Source organism: Tachyglossus aculeatus, chromosome 16, assembly GCF_015852505.1.
Source record: "Tachyglossus aculeatus isolate mTacAcu1 chromosome 16, mTacAcu1.pri, whole genome shotgun sequence".
Taxonomy (NCBI): domain Eukaryota; kingdom Metazoa; phylum Chordata; class Mammalia; order Monotremata; family Tachyglossidae; genus Tachyglossus; species Tachyglossus aculeatus.
The window spans coordinates 26,263,301-26,270,141 of NC_052081.1; the positions used below are offsets into that span (position 1 = coordinate 26,263,301).

Sequence of the window (6,841 nt, forward strand, 5' to 3'; positions counted from 1 at the left end):
CAGATGAGGTAACTAAGGCACAGAGAAGTTAAGTGACTTGCCCAAAGTCACACAGCTGACAATTGGCAGAGCTGGGATTTGAACTCATGACCTCTGACTCCAAAGCCCGTGCTCTTTTCACTGAGCCACGCTGCAGTTTGTAGGCACAAGAACCAGAGGAAATAGTGGAGCACAAAAATATTTCCGTAAGAACTGTGGGGCTGGAGTATCAAGTGCTTAAAGGACACACGGTCAAATTCATAGTCTACCTCGAGGAGAGGGTAGATAAGGGAAATAAAAGCCTTAGTCTGGCAAGACTTCACGGAAGAGATGTGATTTTTGAAGGGCTTTGAAGGTGGGGAGAGTAGTGGACCGTCAGATATGAGAGGGGAGGAAGTTCCAGACACGGGGGAGAACATGGGCGAGGGTTTTGTTAGTGCAATAGACAAGATTGAGCTACAAAGAGTAGCTTAGTGTTAGAGGATAGGTTTATTAAGAGATCAGTGAGGTTAGGTAGGAGGGAGAGAGCTGATTTAGTACCATAAGGAGTTTTTGTTTTATGTGGAGGTAGATGGGCAACCACTGGACGGTTTTGAGGAGAGGGGAGATAAGGAAAAATTGGTCTGGGTAGCCCCTTCTCCCATCATTTGTAAATCATTTTCAAGTGTCTGCTTCCCCTTTAGATTGTAAAATCTTTATGGGCAGGGAACCTATATATTTCTTCTCTTATACTATCCCAACACATAGCATAATGCTTTGTCCTCAACCCTGAATGAATATCATTAATTGATTGGTCTTTGCAAACCCCATTTCCGAATTATTTTCAAAGACCTTCTATAATGCTCCCTGATAAAGATCCCTGAAGAAAAGTACAACAGGGAAAACCCAAGCAATCCCTCAGGTTGAGAGCGGAACATCAAGAAAGAAAAGCAGCATGGCCTAATGGATAAAGCTTGGCCTGCTAGTCAGAAGAACCTGGGATTATATTTATCTATTTTGATGCTATTGATGCCTGTCTACTTGTTTTGTCCTCTGTCTCCCCCTTCTAGACTGTGAGCCCGTTGTTGGGTAGGGATTGCCTCTATCTGTTGCTGAATTGTACTTTCCAAGCACTTAGTATAGTGCTCTGCACACAGTAAGTGCTCACTAAATATAATCGAATGAATGAATGAGAACCCAGGTCCTCCATTTGTCTGCTGTGTGACCTTGGGCAAGTCACTTTTCGGTGCCTTGGTTTCCTCATCTGTAAAATGGGATTAAGACTGTGAGTCCCATGTGGGACATGGACTGTGTGCAATCTGATCAGCTTGTTTAGTACCCCAGTGTTTAATACAGTGCCTGGCACATAGTAAGCACTTAACAGACACCAAAAAAAGAAAAGCTATTCGAACCTCAAGTAAAAAAGCTTGGTGACCCTGAATTTTATTCTGGGCCATTTCTGCTATTCTTCCACACAGGTGAAGGAAAGGTATTGCACCAACCCACTTATGGAGGATAAAGACACTACATGTCATTTTTATTGCAATTTGGCTCCACATTTATAGGCATTGCATGTTTAATGCGTAAACTTATGAAACTGGAATTCCATTGTTCATCTTTAGAAGACCTTTCATCCCAGCCTCTCCCAGAGTGTTCTACATTTGAAGTGCACTGCAGGCTAATTAATTAGACCTGACTCGACCCTCCAGAGAGGGAAGGGTTACTTCAGCAATTTCATGAGTGACTAGGCCGAGGCAGGAAATAATGAAGCAATGTCCCTTTAGCCACGTAGGCCGGGGCCACGGAGCCCTGGGAAAATCTCTCGAGCTTTATTCTTACTTTTCCCTCAGTCCCTCCTACCCACTTATGAGTCCAGGGCCGTTCATTTCCAGGGAAGTTAATGGGAGTTTTGAGTGGTAGAGCGGATTTATCGAGCTAAATTGGCCCATCCTTGAAGGTGGAATTGTAAATTGTTTACTCTGAGAACTCTGATGGTCCTGATGGTGAAAAGGTCTGGGGAGGTTAATTTCCTTCCTGGATCCTTTGTTTGAATATTTGGATGTTAGTGGAATGGGAAGTTCCAGAATTCCCTCACTCACCCCACCCCTAACCAAAATTCATCATTTACTGTCATCAGGTGGGAAGTCTGAATCCAAGATCTGAGAGCAGTCTGTTCTATAAAAAAAATCCAAACAAAACAAAGGTTATTTTTTTCTAATTAGAACTAATATGAATTTTCTCATCAGTGGGTGAGACAGTTTACATTAATATGGTCTTCCTCACCTCCATGTCCAATGTTTCCAAGGTTTTTTTTTACTTCATCCCTTATAATAATAATTAATAGTTAATGCTTGTTAAGCACTTACTCCCCTCTCAGGGTCACACCTGGAGAGTTCCCAGTACTCTACCAATCTCGACTACAGGAGGGAGAGTCAGACAGAGGCCTATCCATTCCTTTCCTAGCTTGGTCAGTGGCTAGCGAGTGGAAGGCAATCTGCTACAAGTCAAAACTCACCTGTGCTGGGCAGCAGCGGCAACGGAGAAAATCGAGGGTGAAGACTCAAGCTTACCGCGCGGAAGGAGGCAGTGGTAAACCACTTCATATTTTTTACCAAGAAAACCCTCTGGATATCCTACCAGAACGATTGCAGATGGAGGTGGGGTGTTCTGGGACAGATGTGCCCATGGCGTCACTGTTGGTCAAAGATGACTCGACGGCATAAGATAAGACAAGCATTTACTGGGGGACAGCATCGTTCTAAGCACTGGAGTAGATATAGTGAAGAGAGAAGCAGCATGGCTTAGTGGAAAGAGCACGAGTTTGAGTTTCAGAGGTGGTGGGTTCTAATTCCGGCTCCACCACTTGTCAACTGTGTGACTTTGGGCAAGTCATTTAACTTCTCTGTGCCTCAGTTACCTCATCTGTAAAAATGAGGATTAAGACTGTGAGCCCCATGTGGGACAACCTGATAACCTTGTATTTACCCCAGCACTTAAAACAGTGCTAGGCACACAGTAAGCGCTTAACAAATACCATCGTTATTATTCAAGATAATCAGATTAGGCACAGTCCCTGTCCCACATGGGGCTCACAGTCTGAATCCCCATTTTCCAGATGAGGAAACCGAGGCCCAGAGAATCAAAGTGACTCTCCCAATGTCACACAGCAGACAGGTGGCAGAGCTGGAAGTCCTTCTGATGCCCAGGCCCGTGCTCTGTCCACTAAACCACACTGCTTTATAAACATCTGCCCCAGTCCCTACAAGGCACACAGCTTAGTATTAGCAGCCTTTGATTGATCAGAAGAGCTGAGGGTGACTTCTCTTTACCCAGTGGGGAGATGGGTTAGAGTGACTTTCCCACTGCTTCCATCTGTTCCTCAGCAACTCTGGAGAAAAGGGAGGGAGCACCAGACATGCTTACCAGCTTCGTCTCTTCCCAGCAGCAGCAGCAGCCAGCTGGGTGGAAGAAAGCTGTGCGCTTTCTGGACGTGACAGTCCGTCCGTTGAGGAGGAATAAGCGGCAGCATCTGTATCCATGGCTGTTTGCAGACACTGTGGGCTTTCGGATGACAAGACGCAGGGCCAAAGCCGGATCTCTCTGGGCCAAGTGAAGGAAAACTGGGTATCAAAGCCAAAAAGATCAAAACAGCGCTGCAGAAGGTAGTTAAACAATCCCATTCACCTCTCTTACTGCTGGGGCCCTCAACTGGGATCTAGGCCAAGAATCAATCATGGAGAAAACAACAAAATCCAGAAAACGAGTTTGGGGGAACTGTAAAATGGGTGTATGGGGATCTTTGAGAGACTAAAGCTTTCCTTCAATCAGTCAATCAATCCACTGTATTTATTGCTTGCTCACTGTGTGCAATACACTGTACTAAGCACTTGAGGAAGACGACATAAGAGAATTCCTGTGGTCTGTTGGCGTAGGGTCAGAAGTCATGGGTTCAAATCCTGGCTCCACCAATTGTCAGCTGTGTGACTTTGGGCAAGTCACTTAACTTCTGTGGGCCTCAGTTACCTCATCTGTAAAATGGGGATGAAGACTGCGAGCCTACTGTGGGACAACCTGATCACCTTGTAACCTCCCCAGGGCTTAGAACAGTGCTTTGCACATAGTAAGCACTTAATAAATGCCATTATTATTATTATTATTATTATTATAAGGTACCCAAAAACTAATGAAACACAAAAGTGCCTTGCATGTGGAACAGACAATTTGTGTTTGCTCTTGGAGGCTGTAGCCCCCTAAGGTGCCGTGCTGAATGCAGATTGTAACATGCTTCCAACACAACAGATTGTATTGTGCTCAAGCAAATAGTAGCATTTCAGGCAAAGAACCCTCCAAGCAGCAGGCTCCAGACCTTTTGGGACGATGAGTCTCTGTCTTCTTGGTTTCCCACTCCCCACGTTTGGTTCCTTTCCTTGTTCGTACCGACTGAAATATAGTCCTTCCTTCAAACTGTTTGAACTGATTTTTTTCCCCATGGTAACAATAATAATAATAATAATGATGTTGGTATTTGTTAAGTGCTTACTATGTGCCAAGCACTGTTCGAAGTGCTGGGGGAATACAAGGTAATCAAGATTGTTCCACGTGGGGCTCACAGTCTTTATCCCCCTTTTACAGATGAGTGAACTGAAGCTCAGAGAAGTTAAGTGACTTGCCCAAAGACACACAGCTGACAAACGGCAGACCCGGGATTAGAACCCATGACCTCTGACTCCCAAGCCCGGGCTCTTTCCACTGAGCCAAGCTGCTTCTCCTTGGTAGTTGCTAAGCACTTACTATGTGCCAGGCACTGTTGCAGATACCAGCTAATCAGGTTAGACACAGTCTCTATCCAGCAAAGGACTCAAAGTCTTAAACCCCATTTTACAGATGAGGTCACTGAGATGCAGGTAAGTGAAGTGACTTGACCAAGGTCACGTGGCAGACATGTGGCACAGCTGGGGTTAGAACTCAGGTCCTTCTCAAACCGGTGTAATGGTCACCAAAGTAAGGTCTCTGAGAATCACTGTCTCTGTTGCCAAATTGTACTTTCCAAGCACTTAGTACAGTGCTCTGCACACAGTGAGCGCTCAATCAAGATTGAATGAATGAATCCCCAGAGACATAGACTGGAAGTTCTTATGACAGAAGCTTGCTTCCTTCCTCTACCCCATAATAAATCAACACCAGCATCTTATTTGAGGATCACCATGGGGGCATAAATAAGAGGAAGCATAAAAAAACTATCAGCAGCAGAGTTATAATAATTATAATTATGGCACTTGTTAAACATTTTTTGTCAAGCCCTCATCTAAGCACTGGGGAAGATACAAGTTAACCACGTCTCACATGGGGCTCAGTCTAAATCGGAGGGAGAAGAGGCATCGAATCCCCATTTTACAGATGAAAAAATGAGGCAATGAGAAATTCTAAGCACTGGGGATGATACAAGTTAACCACGTCTCACATGGGGCTCAGTCTAAATCAGAGGGAGAAGAGGCATCGAATCCCCATTTTACAGATGAAAAAATGAGGCAAAGGGAAGTTAAGTGACTCATCCGAGTTCACACGGCAGGCAGGTGGCAGAGCTGAGATTAGAACCCAGGTCCTCTGATTCCCAAGCCTGTGTTCTTTTCCCCCCCAGGGCAGGGAGCTTCTCATTGTCCTTCAAACTACCAAAACATGACAGATGAGGAGGTTAGAGGAGGCCTAGAGAAAATTAATTGATCTGGGAGTCAGCAGATTTGGCTGCCACTTCTGCCATCTGGCTCTTGTGTGATCCCAAACAAGTCACTCAACACCTCTGCGCCTCAGTTTTCTAAACTTTAAAATAGAAATAATAATATCTATTCCTCCCTTCCTCAAAGAGATGTCGTACGCACAAAATGTACTAAGCCATGTTAAATGGCTTTGGAAAAACATACGAATCATACATGTCTGAGGTATCGTTATTGATCCCTCTATTGTAAACGTGTTTCCAAACGTAAATTTTCTCTCGGTAGTTAGTGGTGTTGTTTTTTTGTCTCAGTGAATCTACATGAGATGAATGCAGAGTCTCGTGGAAAGTTAATATTTGGGTGGATCTCACCAATTTAGCGTTCTAGGCTTCATTTTCAATCCAACAAACCAGAATTAGAAATTGGTGATATTCTCTGTGATTCAGCAGCTGCATGGTTTAATGGAAAGAGTACGGGCCCAGGTGTCAGAGGGGCTGGGTTCTAATTCTGGCTCCGCCACATGTTGGCTACATGATCACAGGCAAGCCACTTACCTTCTCTGTGCCTCAGTGTCCTCTTCCGTTAATTGGGGATTAAGATGGTGAGCTCTGTATGGGACATGGACTGTCTCCAACCTGATTATTTTATATCTACCCCAGTGCTTTGCACAGTGTCTGGCACTTAGTAAGTGGTTAAGAAACACCATTAAAACAAAAATTCAGCCCACATTATCATGAGAATATCCACTTTAACCATTAAGCACAAGGGCCTTCTACTTTCATTCCCATCTTCTCAAGGGCTCTCTCTCTCAGTTCTTACTAGTCTTACCTATTCCAGCCTCAGAGAGAGTCTGAAACTCCTCCCAGCAGATTCTAGGAAGGAAGACCTTCCTTGCCGACTTGTACTTCCCAAGTGCTTAGTACGGTGCTCAGCACACAGTAAGTGCTCAATAAATACTATTGAATGAATGAATTTATTTGTATTAATGTCTATCTCCTCCTCTAGACTGTCAGCTACTTGTGGGAAGGGAGCGTGTCTACTGACTTAGTTATATTGTAGTCTCCCAAGTGCTTAATATAGCGCTCTGCACACAGTAAGCGCTCGATAAACCCAATTGATGATTGATTAGGACTGCGCCCGGAGGCAGACTGTACCACAAAACTAGGGTTTGG

At 44.5% G+C, this 6,841-nt stretch overlaps 1 non-coding gene across 1 annotated transcript; it reads left to right on the plus strand.

Annotated features, from left to right (window-relative positions):
- The first annotated feature begins 2,325 nt into the window (after positions 1-2,325).
- On the plus strand, positions 2,326-2,463 carry LOC119938847. Its single transcript, XR_005454545.1, has one exon. It is a non-coding gene; the product is annotated as a small nucleolar RNA SNORA7 (small nucleolar RNA).
- The last annotated feature ends 4,378 nt before the right edge of the window (positions 2,464-6,841 follow it).